Genomic DNA, 210 nt, shown 5'->3' with positions numbered 1-210 from the left:
ACCTCAGATATCTCCGGTCGCCTCGTGTTCATTTATCGACTTGTCTCCTCAACGACAAAACGAAACACAATCAGCAAGCAGCCCTAAAAAGCCACAAGTCTTCAAAAAAAGCGAATTCAATAACCCTCATATCCCTCACCTCCACAAGGGTCGTCGCGGCGGCGTCGGGCTTCGGATCCGGAGGCGTTTCTGCAGGGCGGATCGTGCTTT

The 210-nt window shown here is 51.9% G+C and overlaps 1 protein-coding gene across 1 annotated transcript in view; it reads right to left on the bottom strand.

The window, feature by feature from the left end:
* Positions 1–202, bottom strand: part of LOC119594422 (uncharacterized protein DDB_G0286299-like) — a gene marked incomplete in the record, with an annotated part of 4,328 nt that extends 4,126 nt beyond the window's left edge. Inside the window, 1 exon segment of the mRNA XM_037943482.1 lies at positions 140–202.
* Between the last annotated feature and the right edge of the window lie 8 nt (positions 203–210).

This window comes from Penaeus monodon, chromosome 33 (assembly GCF_015228065.2).
Source record: "Penaeus monodon isolate SGIC_2016 chromosome 33, NSTDA_Pmon_1, whole genome shotgun sequence".
NCBI classification, from domain to species: Eukaryota; Metazoa; Arthropoda; class Malacostraca; order Decapoda; family Penaeidae; genus Penaeus; species Penaeus monodon.
This window is presented reverse-complemented; position numbering and strand designations above follow the sequence as displayed.